Genomic DNA, 17,816 nt, shown 5'->3' with positions numbered 1-17,816 from the left:
TGACAGCAGTTCCCTTTTAAAAGAATAAAGTGAGATTTCGATCATCCCTGAAGGCAATTGTGCAGTGGGGCTCAGGACTACGCGGCGCAGAGACTGTTATTGAAGCCACAGGTGATAGACAAGGAGGGAGGGAAGGACGTAAAACCAGCCCGGTCTGAAACACACAAACAAACTACTATTCCTTAACATCCAAAGGCAGGTTTTGAAATTTCAAATTGGAAATCCGGGACGGACAGCACATCCCTTTGAAACAGACACAGAATGATGAGGGTCTGATAGCACACCATTTTACAGAGACAGAGAATGATCTTGGACAGACAGCAAATCCCCTTAAAAGGGACACGGAAATAGAATGAATAAAAACAGATAAATATGTAAAACTCGGCAGGTCGTGCAGATTTTGTGGAGGAAGAATCCGGTTTCACGTTCTGTCGGATAATAATTCCGATATTTCAGGAAAAATTTAAAGATTACAGATGTTTTCAACAAAAATAGCGCCTGGAAAAAATACGCAGCGAGAAATGTCAAATGGGAACGTTTGTGATGCAGCGGAACGAAGGAGTGATGAAATAATACATGGCACAATGGAGAAAGGCAAAGTGGGTGGTAATCGGGCAATAACGTAACAAAGGATGGTCCAGAGGAAGTGTTAGTGGGAACAGCAGAACCATTACCAGACAATAGGAGCGGTGCTTATCATCTGATACGTTGAACCTAATGTTGAGGCCAGAAGACGAGAACATGCTTACAATATAGGGTATCACCGCCTTTTAATCAGACCAGGCAGCTTTGCCAGCCCGGATTGATTTCCTGTATGCTTTGAATTCGGCAGCCAAGGGACGAATTCAAAAAGCAGCTTCTCTCATCTTTTCAGCTCTAGAGAACCAGGACGCACTCATATTCAGGGCAGAGGTGGAGATTGACGCTGAATGTATGCTTATCCCAATTGAGGTGAACTTATGCGTACAGACAGGAAGATATACTGATCAAGTATCGGCCGGAACCAAACAAGGCTTTCGGTTATCCAACGAGTCACATAGCCGAGTACCTCTGAGATATTTTAACTTTACTCAGTTTGGCGGGTTTCATTTTGCTCTGGGATTTGGATGCTAAGGGAACATCGGCGTAAAATCACACGTTTTAACGTGAAATACGTCTGTTTTCTCACATGTCGAGCGGCTGTTAGAAGCGGAAATATGAGTAAAACATGGCGGGGCACGTCCGGGATTTGGCCCGTGACTCTCGCATTTCAAATGTGATCATTCCGAAGGGAGAATCATAACCGTGGACCAACGAGCCGCCGACAGTGAAAAGCGCAGCTCTCAGATTCTGACGGTGGTGAGAAATGATATTATGGCCCATCGTGCATGTGCTGTCTCTCAGATACCTATCGAATTAGTGCCCCTCGCCATTGTACTGCAACTGTTCTCCTTTTGACGAATATATTATTAATTTGAGACATGACATGAGGAAAGTGCAGCAACCCTGTAAGTAAAAGGGGAATTTGGAGATGAGATGAAATGTGAATGTCAAACAGTAGTTAAGCTGCAAGCCAACGACGACGAGAATGGGATTCGAACCCATGCGTGCAGCGCACAATGGATTAGCAGTCCATCGCCTTAACCTCTCGGCCACCTCGTCTCTGCTATAAGATATCGTCAGCCATTCAATCTCCTGCTTTTTGTATCCAAACAGAAATAATGTGCAAGAAAGTCCACTTCACAGCTTGCTCTGCCCGTGCATGCAGATCGACAATGATGAAAACTTGCCATGAGATTCTTTGAGCAAACAGCCTTCCTTCACTTCAGGTGAGTGACTGGAAGAGATGGTTGGTTTCTCGGCAGAATCACAACAAAGAATATAAAATGTCTCGTACCGAGCTAAGTTGACCGCGGCAGGACTCGAACCTGCAATCTTCTGATAACTTTGCGGTTGTCATCGAAGTCAGACGCCTTATCCATTAGGCCACGCGGCCGCTGCCAGCAACATTCATTGTGTTGTTGTAGATATTGCGATCAAATTCGGGGCAACTGCAATATCAAGGAGTGGATTTAGGAAAAGATGAGCATATTTCGAGTGAATGAACAGATGCACTGCGATCTGGGTGCGCAATGGCGCAGGCAACCCCAATGTAAATTGGAACACTATAGTTTAACAATTCGGTCATTGCAGCTGAAATCATACTCCTTCTCAAACAATACAGGATGACCCGGGTTTATGAGAAAATCCGTTTTAAAGGGAAAGATTATGAACCGGAACTGACAACCAGCCCATTTAAACAGACACAGAATGATCCGGGATTGCAAGGACATCCCTTTTACCCAGATGCAGAATGACCCCTGACTGACAGCAGTTCCCTTTTAAAAGAATAAAGTGAGATTTCGATCATCCCTGAAGGCAATTGTGCAGTGGGGCTCAGGACTACGCGGCGCAGAGACTGTTATTGAAGCCACAGGTGATAGACAAGGAGGGAGGGAAGGACGTAAAACCAGCCCAGTCTGAAACACTCAAACAAACTAATATTCCTTAACCTCCAAAGGCAGGTTTTGAAATTTCAAATTGGAAATCCGGGACAGACAGCACATCCCTTTGAAACAGGCACAGAATGATGAGGGTCTGATAGCACACCATTTTACAGAGACAGAGAATGATCTTGGACAGACAGCAAATCCCCTTAAAAGGGACACGGAAATAGAATGAATAAAAACAGATAAATATGTAAAACTCGGCAGGTCGTGCAGATTTTGTGGAGGAAGAATCCGGTTTCACGTTCTGTCGGATAATAATTCCGATATTTCAGGAAAAAGTTAAAGATTACAGATGTTTTCAACAAAAATAGCGCCTGGAAAAAATACGCAGCGAGAAATGTCAAATGGGAACGTTTGTGATGCAGCGGAACGAAGGAGTGATTAAATAATACATGGCACAATGGAGAAAGCAAAGTGGGTGGTAATCGGGCAATAACGTAACAAAGGATGGTCCAGAGGAAGTGTTAGTGGGAATAGCAGAACCATTAACAGAAAATAGGAGCGGTGCTTATCATCCGATACGTTGAACCTAATTTTGAGGCCAGAAGACGAGAACATGCTTACAATATAGGGTATCACCGCCTTTTAATCAGACCAGGCAGCTTTGCCAGCCCGGATTGATTTCCTGTATGCTTTGAATTCGGCAGCCAAGGGACGAATTCAAAAAGCAGCTTCTCTCATCTTTTCAGCTCTAGAGAACCAGGACGCACTCATATTCAGGGCAGAGGTGGAGATTGACGCTGAATGTATGCTTATCCCAATTGAGGTGAACTTATGCGTACAGACAGGAAGATATACTGATCAAGTATCGGCCGGAACCAAACAAGGAGTCACAGAGCCGAGTACCTCTGAGATATTTTAACTTTACTCAGTTTGGCGGGTTTCATTTTGCTCTGGGATTTGGATGCTAAGGGAACATCGGCGTAAAATCACACGTTTTAACGTGAAATACGTCTGTTTTCTCACATGTCGAGCGGCTGTTAGAAGCAGAAATTTGAGTAAAACATGGCGGGGCTCGTCCGGGATTTGGCCCGTGACTCTCGCATTTCAAATGTGATCATTCCGAAGGGAGAATCATAACCGTGGACCAACGAGCCGCCGACAGTGAAAAGCGCAGCTCTCAGATTCTGACGGTGGTGAGAAATGATATTATGGCCCATCGTGCATGTGCTGTCTCTCAGATACCTATCGAATTAGTGCCCCTCGCCATTGTACTGCAACTGTTCTCCTTTTGACGAATATATTATTAATTTGAGACATGACATGAGGAAAGTACAGCAACCCTGTAAGTAAAAGGGGAATTTGGAGATGAGATGAAATGTGAATGTCAAAAAGTAGTTAAGCTGCAAGCCAACGACGACGAGAATGGGATTCGAACCCATGCGTGCAGCGCACAATGGATTAGCAGTCCATCGCCTTAACCTCTCGGCCACCTCGTCTCTGCTATAAGATATCGTCAGCCATTCAATCTCCTGCTTTTTGTATCCAAACAGAAATAATGTGCAAGAAAGTCCACTTCACAGCTTGCTCTGCCCGTGCATGCAGATCGACAATGATGAAAACTTGCCATGAGATTCTTTGAGCAAACAGCCTTCCTTCACTTCAGGTGAGTGACTAGAAGAGATGGTTGGTTTCTCGGCAGAATCACAACAAAGAATATAAAATGTCTCGTACCGAGCTAAGTTGACCGCGGCAGGACTCGAACCTGCAATCTTCTGATAACTTTGCGGTTGTCATCGAAGTCAGACGCCTTATCCATTAGGCCACGCGGCCGCTGCCAGCAACATTTATTGTGTTGTTGTAGATATTGCGATCAAATTCGGGGCAACTGCAATATCAAGGAGTGGATTTAGGAAAAGATGAGCATATTTCGAGTGAATGAACAGATGTACTGCGATCTGGGTGCGCAATGGCGCAGGCAACCCCAAAGTAAATTGGAACACTATAGTTTAACAATTCGGTCATTGCAGCTGAAATCATACTCCTTCTCAAACAATACAGGATGACCCGGGTTTATGAGAAAATCCGTTTTAAAGGGAAAGATTATGAACCGGAACTGACAACCAGCCCATTTAAACAGACACAGAATGATCCGGGATTGCAAGGACATCCCTTTTACCCAGATGCAGAATGACCCTTGACTGACAGCAGTTCCCTTTTAAAAGAATAAAGTGAGATTTCGATCATCCCTGAAGGCAATTGTGCAGTGGGGCTCAGGACTACGCGGCGCAGAGACTGTTATTGAAGCCACAGGTGATAGACAAGGAGGGAGGGAAGGACGTAAAACCAGCACAGTCTGAAACACTCAAACAAACTAATATTCCTTAACCTCCAAAGGCAGGTTTTGAAATTTCAAATTGGAAATCCGGGACAGACAGCACATCCCTTTGAAACAGACACAGAATGATGAGGGTCTGATAGCACACCATTTTACAGAGACAGAGAATGATCTTGGACAGACAGCAAATCCCCTTAAAAGGGACACGGAAATAGAATGAATAAAAACAGATAAATATGTAAAACTCGGCAGGTCGTGCAGATTTTGTGGAGGAAGAATCCGGTTTCACGTTCTGTCGGATAATAATTCCGATATTTCAGGAAAAAGTTAAAGATTACAGATGTTTTCAACAAAAATAGCGACTGGAAAAAATACGCAGCGAGAAATGTCAAATGGGAACGTTTGTGATGCAGCGGAACGAAGGAGTGATTAAATAATACATGGCACAATGGAGAAAGGCAAAGTGGGTGGTAATCGGGCAATAACGTAACAAAGGATGGTCCAGAGGAGGTGTTAGTGGGAATAGCAGAACCATTAACAGACAATAGGAGCGGTGCTTATCATCCGATACGTTGAACCTAATGTTGAGGCCAGAAGACGAGAACATGCTTACAATATAGGGTATCACCGCCTTTTAATCAGACCAGGCAGCTTTGCCAGCCCGGATTGATTTCCTGTATGCTTTGAATTCGGCAGCCAAGGGACGAATTCAAAAAGCAGCTTCTCTCATCTTTTCAGCTCTAGAGAACCAGGACGCACTCATATTCAGGGCAGAGGTGGAGATTGACGCTGAATGTATGCTTATCCCAATTGAGGTGAACTTATGCGTACAAACAGGAAGATATACTGATCAAGTATCGGCCGGAACCAAACAAGGCTTTCGGTTATCCAACGAGTCACAGAGCCGAGTACCTCTGAGATATTTTAACTTTACTCAGTTTGGCGGGTTTCACTTTGCTCTGGGATTTGGATGCTCAGGGAACATCGGCGTAAAATCACACGTTTTAACGTGAAATACGTCTGTTTTCTCACATGTCGAGCGGCTGTTAGAAGCGGAAATTTGAGTAAAACATGGCGGGGCTCGTCCGGGATTTGGCCCGTGACTCTCGCATTTCAAATGTGATCATTCCGAAGGGAGAATCATAATCGTGGACCAACGAGCCGCCGACAGTGAAAAGCGCAGCTCTCAGATTCTGACGGTGGTGAGAAATGATATTATGGCCCATCGTGCATGTGCTGTCTCTCAGATACCTATCTAATTATTGCCCATCGCCATTGTACTGCAACTGTTCTCCTTTTGACGAATATATTATTAATTTGAGACATGACATGAGGAAAGTACAGCAACCCTGTAAGTAAAAGGGGAATTTGGAGATGAGATGAAATGTGAATGTCAAAAAGTAGTTAAGCTGCAATCCAACGACGACGAGAATGGGATTCGAACCCATGCGTGCACAGCACAATGGATTAGCAGGCCATCGCCTTAACCTCTCGGCCACCTCGTCTCTGCTATAAGATATCGTCAGCCATTCAATCTCCTGCTTTTTGTATCCAAACAGAAATAATGTGCAAGAAAGTCCACTTCACAGCTTGCTCTGCCCGTGCATGCAGATCGACAATGATGAAAACTTGCCATGAGATTCTTTGAGCAAACAGCCTTCCTTCACTTCAGGTGAGTGACTGGAAGAGATGGTTGGTTTCTCGGCAGAATCACAAGAAAGAATATAAAATGTCTCGTCGCGAGCTAAGTTGACCGCGGCAGGACTCGAACCTGCAATCTTCTGATAACTTTGCGGTTGTCATCGAAGTCAGACGCCTTATCCATTAGGTCACGCGGCCGCTGCCAGCAACATTCATTGTGTTGTTGTATATATTGCGATCAAATTCGGGGCAACTGCAATATCAAGGAGTGGATTTAGGAAAAGATGAGCATATTTCGAGTGAATGAACAGATGCACTGCGATCTGGGTGCGCACCGGCGCAGGCAACCCCAATGTAAATTGGAACACTATAGTTTAACAATTCGGTCATTGCAGCTGAAATCATACTCCTTCTCAAACAATACAGGATGACCCGGGTTTATGAGAAAATCCGTTTTAAAGGGAAAGATTATGAACCGGAACTGACAACCAGCCCATTTAAACAGACACAGAATGATCCGGGATTGCAAGGACATCCCTTTTACCCAGATGCAGAATGACCCTTGACTGACAGCAGTTCCCTTTTAAAAGAATAAAGTGAGATTTCGATCATCCCTGAAGGCAATTGTGCAGTGGGGCTCAGGACTACGCGGCGCAGAGACTGTTATTGAAGCCACAGGTGATAGACAAGGAGGGAGGGAAGGACGTAAAACCAGCCCGGTCTGAAACACACAAACAAACTACTATTCCTTAACATCCAAAGGCAGGTTTTGAAATTTCAAATTGGAAATCCGGGACGGACAGCACATCCCTTTGAAACAGACACAGAATGATGAGGGTCTGATAGCACACCATTTTACAGAGACAGAGAATGATCTTGGACAGACAGCAAATCCCCTTAAAAGGGACACGGAAATAGAATGAATAAAAACAGATAAATATGTAAAACTCGGCAGGTCGTGCAGATTTTGTGGAGGAAGAATCCGGTTTCACGTTCTGTCGGATAATAATTCCGATATTTCAGGAAAAATTTAAAGATTACAGATGTTTTCAACAAAAATAGCGCCTGGAAAAAATACGCAGCGAGAAATGTCAAATGGGAACGTTTGTGATGCAGCGGAACGAAGGAGTGATGAAATAATACATGGCACAATGGAGAAAGGCAAAGTGGGTGGTAATCGGGCAATAACGTAACAAAGGATGGTCCAGAGGAAGTGTTAGTGGGAACAGCAGAACCATTACCAGACAATAGGAGCGGTGCTTATCATCTGATACGTTGAACCTAATGTTGAGGCCAGAAGACGAGAACATGCTTACAATATAGGGTATCACCGCCTTTTAATCAGACCAGGCAGCTTTGCCAGCCCGGATTGATTTCCTGTATGCTTTGAATTCGGCAGCCAAGGGACGAATTCAAAAAGCAGCTTCTCTCATCTTTTCAGCTCTAGAGAACCAGGACGCACTCATATTCAGGGCAGAGGTGGAGATTGACGCTGAATGTATGCTTATCCCAATTGAGGTGAACTTATGCGTACAGACAGGAAGATATACTGATCAAGTATCGGCCGGAACCAAACAAGGCTTTCGGTTATCCAACGAGTCACATAGCCGAGTACCTCTGAGATATTTTAACTTTACTCAGTTTGGCGGGTTTCATTTTGCTCTGGGATTTGGATGCTAAGGGAACATCGGCGTAAAATCACACGTTTTAACGTGAAATACGTCTGTTTTCTCACATGTCGAGCGGCTGTTAGAAGCGGAAATATGAGTAAAACATGGCGGGGCACGTCCGGGATTTGGCCCGTGACTCTCGCATTTCAAATGTGATCATTCCGAAGGGAGAATCATAACCGTGGACCAACGAGCCGCCGACAGTGAAAAGCGCAGCTCTCAGATTCTGACGGTGGTGAGAAATGATATTATGGCCCATCGTGCATGTGCTGTCTCTCAGATACCTATCGAATTAGTGCCCCTCGCCATTGTACTGCAACTGTTCTCCTTTTGACGAATATATTATTAATTTGAGACATGACATGAGGAAAGTGCAGCAACCCTGTAAGTAAAAGGGGAATTTGGAGATGAGATGAAATGTGAATGTCAAACAGTAGTTAAGCTGCAAGCCAACGACGACGAGAATGGGATTCGAACCCATGCGTGCAGCGCACAATGGATTAGCAGTCCATCGCCTTAACCTCTCGGCCACCTCGTCTCTGCTATAAGATATCGTCAGCCATTCAATCTCCTGCTTTTTGTATCCAAACAGAAATAATGTGCAAGAAAGTCCACTTCACAGCTTGCTCTGCCCGTGCATGCAGATCGACAATGATGAAAACTTGCCATGAGATTCTTTGAGCAAACAGCCTTCCTTCACTTCAGGTGAGTGACTGGAAGAGATGGTTGGTTTCTCGGCAGAATCACAACAAAGAATATAAAATGTCTCGTACCGAGCTAAGTTGACCGCGGCAGGACTCGAACCTGCAATCTTCTGATAACTTTGCGGTTGTCATCGAAGTCAGACGCCTTATCCATTAGGCCACGCGGCCGCTGCCAGCAACATTCATTGTGTTGTTGTAGATATTGCGATCAAATTCGGGGCAACTGCAATATCAAGGAGTGGATTTAGGAAAAGATGAGCATATTTCGAGTGAATGAACAGATGCACTGCGATCTGGGTGCGCAATGGCGCAGGCAACCCCAATGTAAATTGGAACACTATAGTTTAACAATTCGGTCATTGCAGCTGAAATCATACTCCTTCTCAAACAATACAGGATGACCCGGGTTTATGAGAAAATCCGTTTTAAAGGGAAAGATTATGAACCGGAACTGACAACCAGCCCATTTAAACAGACACAGAATGATCCGGGATTGCAAGGACATCCCTTTTACCCAGATGCAGAATGACCCCTGACTGACAGCAGTTCCCTTTTAAAAGAATAAAGTGAGATTTCGATCATCCCTGAAGGCAATTGTGCAGTGGGGCTCAGGACTACGCGGCGCAGAGACTGTTATTGAAGCCACAGGTGATAGACAAGGAGGGAGGGAAGGACGTAAAACCAGCCCAGTCTGAAACACTCAAACAAACTAATATTCCTTAACCTCCAAAGGCAGGTTTTGAAATTTCAAATTGGAAATCCGGGACAGACAGCACATCCCTTTGAAACAGGCACAGAATGATGAGGGTCTGATAGCACACCATTTTACAGAGACAGAGAATGATCTTGGACAGACAGCAAATCCCCTTAAAAGGGACACGGAAATAGAATGAATAAAAACAGATAAATATGTAAAACTCGGCAGGTCGTGCAGATTTTGTGGAGGAAGAATCCGGTTTCACGTTCTGTCGGATAATAATTCCGATATTTCAGGAAAAAGTTAAAGATTACAGATGTTTTCAACAAAAATAGCGCCTGGAAAAAATACGCAGCGAGAAATGTCAAATGGGAACGTTTGTGATGCAGCGGAACGAAGGAGTGATTAAATAATACATGGCACAATGGAGAAAGCAAAGTGGGTGGTAATCGGGCAATAACGTAACAAAGGATGGTCCAGAGGAAGTGTTAGTGGGAATAGCAGAACCATTAACAGAAAATAGGAGCGGTGCTTATCATCCGATACGTTGAACCTAATTTTGAGGCCAGAAGACGAGAACATGCTTACAATATAGGGTATCACCGCCTTTTAATCAGACCAGGCAGCTTTGCCAGCCCGGATTGATTTCCTGTATGCTTTGAATTCGGCAGCCAAGGGACGAATTCAAAAAGCAGCTTCTCTCATCTTTTCAGCTCTAGAGAACCAGGACGCACTCATATTCAGGGCAGAGGTGGAGATTGACGCTGAATGTATGCTTATCCCAATTGAGGTGAACTTATGCGTACAGACAGGAAGATATACTGATCAAGTATCGGCCGGAACCAAACAAGGAGTCACAGAGCCGAGTACCTCTGAGATATTTTAACTTTACTCAGTTTGGCGGGTTTCATTTTGCTCTGGGATTTGGATGCTAAGGGAACATCGGCGTAAAATCACACGTTTTAACGTGAAATACGTCTGTTTTCTCACATGTCGAGCGGCTGTTAGAAGCAGAAATTTGAGTAAAACATGGCGGGGCTCGTCCGGGATTTGGCCCGTGACTCTCGCATTTCAAATGTGATCATTCCGAAGGGAGAATCATAACCGTGGACCAACGAGCCGCCGACAGTGAAAAGCGCAGCTCTCAGATTCTGACGGTGGTGAGAAATGATATTATGGCCCATCGTGCATGTGCTGTCTCTCAGATACCTATCGAATTAGTGCCCCTCGCCATTGTACTGCAACTGTTCTCCTTTTGACGAATATATTATTAATTTGAGACATGACATGAGGAAAGTACAGCAACCCTGTAAGTAAAAGGGGAATTTGGAGATGAGATGAAATGTGAATGTCAAAAAGTAGTTAAGCTGCAAGCCAACGACGACGAGAATGGGATTCGAACCCATGCGTGCAGCGCACAATGGATTAGCAGTCCATCGCCTTAACCTCTCGGCCACCTCGTCTCTGCTATAAGATATCGTCAGCCATTCAATCTCCTGCTTTTTGTATCCAAACAGAAATAATGTGCAAGAAAGTCCACTTCACAGCTTGCTCTGCCCGTGCATGCAGATCGACAATGATGAAAACTTGCCATGAGATTCTTTGAGCAAACAGCCTTCCTTCACTTCAGGTGAGTGACTAGAAGAGATGGTTGGTTTCTCGGCAGAATCACAACAAAGAATATAAAATGTCTCGTACCGAGCTAAGTTGACCGCGGCAGGACTCGAACCTGCAATCTTCTGATAACTTTGCGGTTGTCATCGAAGTCAGACGCCTTATCCATTAGGCCACGCGGCCGCTGCCAGCAACATTTATTGTGTTGTTGTAGATATTGCGATCAAATTCGGGGCAACTGCAATATCAAGGAGTGGATTTATGAAAAGATGAGCATATTTCGAGTGAATGAACAGATGTACTGCGATCTGGGTGCGCAATGGCGCAGGCAACCCCAAAGTAAATTGGAACACTATAGTTTAACAATTCGGTCATTGCAGCTGAAATCATACTCCTTCTCAAACAATACAGGATGACCCGGGTTTATGAGAAAATCCGTTTTAAAGGGAAAGATTATGAACCGGAACTGACAACCAGCCCATTTAAACAGACACAGAATGATCCGGGATTGCAAGGACATCCCTTTTACCCAGATGCAGAATGACCCTTGACTGACAGCAGTTCCCTTTTAAAAGAATAAAGTGAGATTTCGATCATCCCTGAAGGCAATTGTGCAGTGGGGCTCAGGACTACGCGGCGCAGAGACTGTTATTGAAGCCACAGGTGATAGACAAGGAGGGAGGGAAGGACGTAAAACCAGCACAGTCTGAAACACTCAAACAAACTAATATTCCTTAACCTCCAAAGGCAGGTTTTGAAATTTCAAATTGGAAATCCGGGACAGACAGCACATCCCTTTGAAACAGACACAGAATGATGAGGGTCTGATAGCACACCATTTTACAGAGACAGAGAATGATCTTGGACAGACAGCAAATCCCCTTAAAAGGGACACGGAAATAGAATGAATAAAAACAGATAAATATGTAAAACTCGGCAGGTCGTGCAGATTTTGTGGAGGAAGAATCCGGTTTCACGTTCTGTCGGATAATAATTCCGATATTTCAGGAAAAAGTTAAAGATTACAGATGTTTTCAACAAAAATAGCGACTGGAAAAAATACGCAGCGAGAAATGTCAAATGGGAACGTTTGTGATGCAGCGGAACGAAGGAGTGATTAAATAATACATGGCACAATGGAGAAAGGCAAAGTGGGTGGTAATCGGGCAATAACGTAACAAAGGATGGTCCAGAGGAGGTGTTAGTGGGAATAGCAGAACCATTAACAGACAATAGGAGCGGTGCTTATCATCCGATACGTTGAACCTAATGTTGAGGCCAGAAGACGAGAACATGCTTACAATATAGGGTATCACCGCCTTTTAATCAGACCAGGCAGCTTTGCCAGCCCGGATTGATTTCCTGTATGCTTTGAATTCGGCAGCCAAGGGACGAATTCAAAAAGCAGCTTCTCTCATCTTTTCAGCTCTAGAGAACCAGGACGCACTCATATTCAGGGCAGAGGTGGAGATTGACGCTGAATGTATGCTTATCCCAATTGAGGTGAACTTATGCGTACAAACAGGAAGATATACTGATCAAGTATCGGCCGGAACCAAACAAGGCTTTCGGTTATCCAACGAGTCACAGAGCCGAGTACCTCTGAGATATTTTAACTTTACTCAGTTTGGCGGGTTTCACTTTGCTCTGGGATTTGGATGCTCAGGGAACATCGGCGTAAAATCACACGTTTTAACGTGAAATACGTCTGTTTTCTCACATGTCGAGCGGCTGTTAGAAGCGGAAATTTGAGTAAAACATGGCGGGGCTCGTCCGGGATTTGGCCCGTGACTCTCGCATTTCAAATGTGATCATTCCGAAGGGAGAATCATAATCGTGGACCAACGAGCCGCCGACAGTGAAAAGCGCAGCTCTCAGATTCTGACGGTGGTGAGAAATGATATTATGGCCCATCGTGCATGTGCTGTCTCTCAGATACCTATCTAATTATTGCCCCTCGCCATTGTACTGCAACTGTTCTCCTTTTGACGAATATATTATTAATTTGAGACATGACATGAGGAAAGTACAGCAACCCTGTAAGTAAAAGGGGAATTTGGAGATGAGATGAAATGTGAATGTCAAAAAGTAGTTAAGCTGCAATCCAACGACGACGAGAATGGGATTCGAACCCATGCGTGCACAGCACAATGGATTAGCAGGCCATCGCCTTAACCTCTCGGCCACCTCGTCTCTGCTATAAGATATCGTCAGCCATTCAATCTCCTGCTTTTTGTATCCAAACAGAAATAATGTGCAAGAAAGTCCACTTCACAGCTTGCTCTGCCCGTGCATGCAGATCGACAATGATGAAAACTTGCCATGAGATTCTTTGAGCAAACAGCCTTCCTTCACTTCAGGTGAGTGACTGGAAGAGATGGTTGGTTTCTCGGCAGAATCACAAGAAAGAATATAAAATGTCTCGTCGCGAGCTAAGTTGACCGCGGCAGGACTCGAACCTGCAATCTTCTGATAACTTTGCGGTTGTCATCGAAGTCAGACGCCTTATCCATTAGGCCACGCGGCCGCTGCCAGCAACATTCATTGTGTTGTTGTATATATTGCGATCAAATTCGGGGCAACTGCAATATCAAGGAGTGGATTTAGGAAAAGATGAGCATATTTCGAGTGAATGAACAGATGCACTGCGATCTGGGTGCGCACCGGCGCAGGCAACCCCAATGTAAATTGGAACACTATAGTTTAACAATTCGGTCATTGCAGCTGAAATCATACTCCTTCTCAAACAATACAGGATGACCCGGGTTTATGAGAAAATCCGTTTTAAAGGGAAAGATTATGAACCGGAACTGACAACCAGCCCATTTAAACAGACACAGAATGATCCGGGATTGCAAGGACATCCCTTTTACCCAGATGCAGAATGACCCTTGACTGACAGCAGTTCCCTTTTAAAAGAATAAAGTGAGATTTCGATCATCCCTGAAGGCAATTGTGCAGTGGGGCTCAGGACTACGCGGCGCAGAGACTGTTATTGAAGCCACAGGTGATAGACAAGGAGGGAGGGAAGGACGTAAAACCAGCCCCGTCTGAAACACACAAACAAACTACTATTCCTTAACATCCAAAGGCAGGTTTTGAAATTTCAAATTGGAAATCCGGGACGGACAGCACATCCCTTTGAAACAGACACAGAATGATGAGGGTCTGATAGCACACCATTTTACAGAGACAGAGAATGATCTTGGACAGACAGCAAATCCCCTTAAAAGGGACACGGAAATAGAATGAATAAAAACAGATAAATATGTAAAACTCGGCAGGTCGTGCAGATTTTGTGGAGGAAGAATCCGGTTTCACGTTCTGTCGGATAATAATTCCGATATTTCAGGAAAAATTTAAAGATTACAGATGTTTTCAACAAAAATAGCGCCTGGAAAAAATACGCAGCGAGAAATGTCAAATGGAACGTTTGTGATGCAGCGGAACGAAGGAGTGATGAAATAATACATGGCACAATGGAGAAAGGCAAAGTGGGTGGTAATCGGGCAATAACGTAACAAAGGATGGTCCAGAGGAAGTGTTAGTGGGAACAGCAGAACCATTACCAGACAATAGGAGCGGTGCTTATCATCTGATACGTTGAAGCTAATGTTGAGGCCAGAAGACGAGAACATGCTTACAATATAGGGTATCACCGCCTTTTAATCAGACCAGGCAGCTTTGCCAGCCCGGATTGATTTCCTGTATGCTTTGAATTCGGCAGCCAAGGGACGAATTCAAAAAGCAGCTTCTCTCATCTTTTCAGCTCTAGAGAACCAGGACGCACTCATATTCAGGGCAGAGGTGGAGATTGACGCTGAATGTATGCTTATCCCAATTGAGGTGAACTTATGCGTACAGACAGGAAGATATACTGATCAAGTATCGGCCGGAACCAAACAAGGCTTTCGGTTATCCAACGAGTCACATAGCCGAGTACCTCTGAGATATTTTAACTTTACTCAGTTTGGCGGGTTTCATTTTGCTCTGGGATTTGGATGCTAAGGGAACATCGGCGTAAAATCACACGTTTTAACGTGAAATACGTCTGTTTTCTCACATGTCGAGCGGCTGTTAGAAGCAGAAATTTGAGTAAAACATGGCGGGGCTCGTCCGGGATTTGGCCCGTGACTCTCGCATTTCAAATGTGATCATTCCGAAGGGAGAATCATAACCGTGGACCAACGAGCCGCCGACAGTGAAAAGCGCAGCTCTCAGATTCTGACGGTGGTGAGAAATGATATTATGGCCCATCGTGCATGTGCTGTCTCTCAGATACCTATCTAATTATTGCCCCTCGCCATTGTACTGCAACTGTTCTCCTTTTGACGAATATATTATTAATTTGAGACATGACATGAGGAAAGTACAGCAACCCTGTAAGTAAAAGGGGAATTTGGAGATGAGATGAAATGTGAATGTCAAAAAGTGGTTAAGCTGCAATCCAACGACGACGAGAATGGGATTCGAACCCATGCGTGCAGAGCACAATGGATTAGCAGGCCATCGCCTTAACCTCTCGGCCACCTCGTCTCTGCTATAAGATATCGTCAGCCATTCAATCTCCTGCTTTTTGTATCCAAACAGAAATAATGTGCAAGAAAGTCCACTTCACAGCTTGCTCTGCCCGTGCATGCAGATCGACAATGATGAAAACTTGCCATGAGATTCTTTGAGCAAACAGCCTTCCTTCACTTCAGGTGAGTGACTGGAAGAGATGGTTGGTTTTTCGGCAGAATCACAAGAAAGAATATAAAATGTCTCGTACCGAGCTAAGTTGACCGCGGCAGGACTCGAACCTGCAATCTTCTGATAACTTTGCGGTTGTCATCGAAGTCAGACGCCTTATCCATTAGGCCACGCGGCCGCTGCCAGCAACATTCATTGTGTTGTTGTATATATTGCGATCAAATTCGGGGCAACTGCAATATCAAGGAGTGGATTTAGGAAAAGATGAGCATATTTCGAGTGAATGAACAGATGCACTGCGATCTGGGTGCGCACCGGCGCAGGCAACCCCAATGTAAATTGGAACACTATAGTTTAACAATTCGGTCATTGCAGCTGAAATCATACTCCTTCTCAAACAATACAGGATGACCCGGGTTTATGAGAAAATCCGTTTTAAAGGGAAAGATTATGAACCGGAACTGACAACCAGCCCATTTAAACAGACACAGAATGATCCGGGATTGCAAGGACATCCCTTTTACCCAGATGCAGAATGACCCTTGACTGACAGCAGTTCCCTTTTAAAAGAATAAAGTGAGATTTCGATCATCCCTGAAGGCAATTGTGCAGTGGGGCTCAGGACTACGCGGCGCAGAGACTGTTATTGAAGCCACAGGTGATAGACAAGGAGGGAGGGAAGGACGTAAAACCAGCCCGGTCTGAAACACACAAACAAACTACTATTCCTTAACATCCAAAGGCAGGTTTTGAAATTTCAAATTGGAAATCCGGGACGGACAGCACATCCATTTGAAACAGACACAGAATGATGAGGGTCTGATAGCACACCATTTTACAGAGACAGAGAATGATCTTGGACAGACAGCAAATCCCCTTAAAAGGGACACGGAAATAGAATGAATAAAAACAGATAAATACGTAAAACTCGGCAGGTCGTGCAGATTTTGTGGAGGAAGAATCCGGTTTCACGTTCTGTCGGGTAATAATTCCGATATTTCAGGAAAAAGTTAAAGATTACAGATGTTTTCAACAAAAATAGCGCCTGGAAAAAATACGCAGCGAGAAATGTCAAATGGGAACGTTTGTGATGCAGCGGAACGAAGGAGTGATTAAATAATACATGGCACAATGGAGAAAGGCAAAGTGGGTTGTAATCGGGCAATAACGTAACAAAGGATGGTCCAGAGGAAGTGTTAGTGGGAATAGCAGAACCATTAACAGACAATAGGAGCGGTGCTTATCATCCGATACGTTGAACCTAATGTTGAGGCCAGAAGACGAGAACATGCTTACAATATAGGGTATCACCGCCTTTTAATCAGACCAGGCAGCTTTGCCAGCCCGGATTGATTTCCTGTATGCTTTGAATTCGGCAGCCAAGGGACGAATTCAAAAAGCAGCTTCTCTCATCTTTTCAGCTCTAGAGAACCAGGACGCACTCATATTCAGGGCAGAGGTGGAGATTGACGCTGAATGTATGCTTATCCCAATTGAGGTGAACTTATGCGTACAAACAGGAAGATATACTGATCAAGTATCGGCCGGAACCAAACAAGGCTTTCGGTTATCCAACGAGTCACAGAGCCGAGTACCTCTGAGATATTTTAACTTTACTCAGTTTGGCGGGTTTCACTTTGCTCTGGGATTTGGATGCTCAGGGAACATCGGCGTAAAATCACACGTTTTAACGTGAAATACGTCTGTTTTCTCACATGTCGAGCGGCTGTTAGAAGCGGAAATTTGAGTAAAACATGGCGGGGCTCGTCCGGGATTTGGCCCGTGACTCTCGCATTTCAAATGTGATCATTCCGAAGGGAGAATCATAATCGTGGACCAACGAGCCGCCGACAGTGAAAAGCGCAGCTCTCAGATTCTGACGGTGGTGAGAAATGATATTATGGCCCATCGTGCATGTGCTGTCTCTCAGATACCTATCTAATTAGTGCCCCTCGCCATTGTACTGCAACTGTTCTCCTTTTGACGAATATA

General features: G+C 44.6%; 14 non-coding genes across 14 annotated transcripts; all 14 read right to left on the bottom strand.

Moving 5' to 3' along the window:
• Positions 1 to 1,559: 1,559 nt before the first annotated feature.
• On the bottom strand, positions 1,560 to 1,641 carry trnas-gcu (transfer RNA serine (anticodon GCU)). Its single transcript has one exon. It is a non-coding gene; the product is annotated as a tRNA-Ser (tRNA).
• A 245-nt stretch (positions 1,642 to 1,886) lies between these two features.
• trnar-ucg (transfer RNA arginine (anticodon UCG)) lies at positions 1,887 to 1,975 on the bottom strand. The gene is given in 2 exon segments: positions 1,887 to 1,922; positions 1,939 to 1,975. It is a non-coding gene; the product is annotated as a tRNA-Arg (tRNA).
• Positions 1,976 to 3,885: 1,910 nt separating this feature from the next.
• On the bottom strand, positions 3,886 to 3,967 carry trnas-gcu (transfer RNA serine (anticodon GCU)). The gene has a single exon. It is a non-coding gene; the product is annotated as a tRNA-Ser (tRNA).
• A 245-nt stretch (positions 3,968 to 4,212) lies between these two features.
• On the bottom strand, positions 4,213 to 4,301 carry trnar-ucg (transfer RNA arginine (anticodon UCG)). Its single transcript is given in 2 exon segments — positions 4,213 to 4,248; positions 4,265 to 4,301. It is a non-coding gene; the product is annotated as a tRNA-Arg (tRNA).
• A 1,928-nt stretch (positions 4,302 to 6,229) lies between these two features.
• On the bottom strand, positions 6,230 to 6,311 carry trnas-gcu (transfer RNA serine (anticodon GCU)). The gene has a single exon. It is a non-coding gene; the product is annotated as a tRNA-Ser (tRNA).
• Positions 6,312 to 6,556: 245 nt separating this feature from the next.
• Positions 6,557 to 6,645, bottom strand: trnar-ucg (transfer RNA arginine (anticodon UCG)). Its single transcript is given in 2 exon segments — positions 6,557 to 6,592; positions 6,609 to 6,645. It is a non-coding gene; the product is annotated as a tRNA-Arg (tRNA).
• A 1,928-nt stretch (positions 6,646 to 8,573) lies between these two features.
• trnas-gcu (transfer RNA serine (anticodon GCU)) lies at positions 8,574 to 8,655 on the bottom strand. Its single transcript has one exon. It is a non-coding gene; the product is annotated as a tRNA-Ser (tRNA).
• Positions 8,656 to 8,900: 245 nt separating this feature from the next.
• On the bottom strand, positions 8,901 to 8,989 carry trnar-ucg (transfer RNA arginine (anticodon UCG)). The gene is given in 2 exon segments: positions 8,901 to 8,936; positions 8,953 to 8,989. It is a non-coding gene; the product is annotated as a tRNA-Arg (tRNA).
• Positions 8,990 to 10,899: 1,910 nt separating this feature from the next.
• trnas-gcu (transfer RNA serine (anticodon GCU)) lies at positions 10,900 to 10,981 on the bottom strand. The gene has a single exon. It is a non-coding gene; the product is annotated as a tRNA-Ser (tRNA).
• Positions 10,982 to 11,226: 245 nt separating this feature from the next.
• trnar-ucg (transfer RNA arginine (anticodon UCG)) lies at positions 11,227 to 11,315 on the bottom strand. Its single transcript is given in 2 exon segments — positions 11,227 to 11,262; positions 11,279 to 11,315. It is a non-coding gene; the product is annotated as a tRNA-Arg (tRNA).
• Positions 11,316 to 13,243: 1,928 nt separating this feature from the next.
• trnas-gcu (transfer RNA serine (anticodon GCU)) lies at positions 13,244 to 13,325 on the bottom strand. The gene has a single exon. It is a non-coding gene; the product is annotated as a tRNA-Ser (tRNA).
• A 245-nt stretch (positions 13,326 to 13,570) lies between these two features.
• Positions 13,571 to 13,659, bottom strand: trnar-ucg (transfer RNA arginine (anticodon UCG)). The gene is given in 2 exon segments: positions 13,571 to 13,606; positions 13,623 to 13,659. It is a non-coding gene; the product is annotated as a tRNA-Arg (tRNA).
• Positions 13,660 to 15,586: 1,927 nt separating this feature from the next.
• Positions 15,587 to 15,668, bottom strand: trnas-gcu (transfer RNA serine (anticodon GCU)). Its single transcript has one exon. It is a non-coding gene; the product is annotated as a tRNA-Ser (tRNA).
• A 245-nt stretch (positions 15,669 to 15,913) lies between these two features.
• On the bottom strand, positions 15,914 to 16,002 carry trnar-ucg (transfer RNA arginine (anticodon UCG)). Its single transcript is given in 2 exon segments — positions 15,914 to 15,949; positions 15,966 to 16,002. It is a non-coding gene; the product is annotated as a tRNA-Arg (tRNA).
• Positions 16,003 to 17,816: the final 1,814 nt, after the last annotated feature.

Source organism: Pristiophorus japonicus, unplaced genomic scaffold (genome assembly GCF_044704955.1).
Source record: "Pristiophorus japonicus isolate sPriJap1 unplaced genomic scaffold, sPriJap1.hap1 HAP1_SCAFFOLD_49, whole genome shotgun sequence".
Classification (NCBI taxonomy): Eukaryota; Metazoa; Chordata; class Chondrichthyes; family Pristiophoridae; genus Pristiophorus; species Pristiophorus japonicus.
Note: the sequence above shows the minus strand (reverse complement) of the source record. Positions and strands in the feature narration are given on the sequence as shown.